At 38.3% G+C, this 574-nt stretch overlaps 1 non-coding gene across 1 annotated transcript; it reads right to left on the bottom strand.

The window, feature by feature from the left end:
• Positions 1–247: 247 nt before the first annotated feature.
• LOC120227569 lies at positions 248–367 on the bottom strand. The gene has a single exon (XR_005527284.1). It is a non-coding gene; the product is annotated as a small nucleolar RNA SNORA26 (small nucleolar RNA).
• Between the last annotated feature and the right edge of the window lie 207 nt (positions 368–574).

Below are 574 nucleotides of genomic sequence, written 5' to 3' on the forward strand. Positions count from 1 at the left end.
AATCATCCCATTCATACTCAATCAAAAAGAGAATTGGTGGTGAAGATAATTAGAACTTCCTATTCCTTTGGGGTGGTCTGGCCAGAAATGAAGCTATCTGAGGCAGTTAACTCAAACAGTTAACTGAATATAGCACAAAAGATTTGAAGTTCTTTCATTCTAGTCATCCCATCCCATCTAGTGCAAATATAATGGCATTTGGAATTTCCACAATAGTTTTTTTTTTCTTTCTTTCTTTTTTTTTTCCAGCTGTGACTCCAGACAGGATCCAGAGAGAAGTTTTAGTCTCTTCCCTGGGTTTTATGGAGACTTCCTTTACCCTTCTGTGTTAGCCTCTTAAGGCACCGCATCAGCCTTAAAAGGGCACAGGAAAGGGCAACCACAATAGTTTCTAACATTTGATCTATTCCATTTACATTTTCTGTGTCGTCTGAGTGAAGCAGTATAGGCAAGTTAAGGAGCATTGGACTGACATCTAGGGGACTTTGTTTCAGAGCCTCAAGGGGTTTTTAGAACTGAAATATATCTGTAATCTTAATTTTTTCCCTAAACTTACTCTGTACCCTTAGGAAAG

Source organism: Hyaena hyaena, unplaced genomic scaffold (assembly GCF_003009895.1).
Source record: "Hyaena hyaena isolate Hyena2069 unplaced genomic scaffold, ASM300989v1 scaffold_2523, whole genome shotgun sequence".
Lineage (NCBI taxonomy): Eukaryota > Metazoa > Chordata > Mammalia > Carnivora > Hyaenidae > Hyaena > Hyaena hyaena.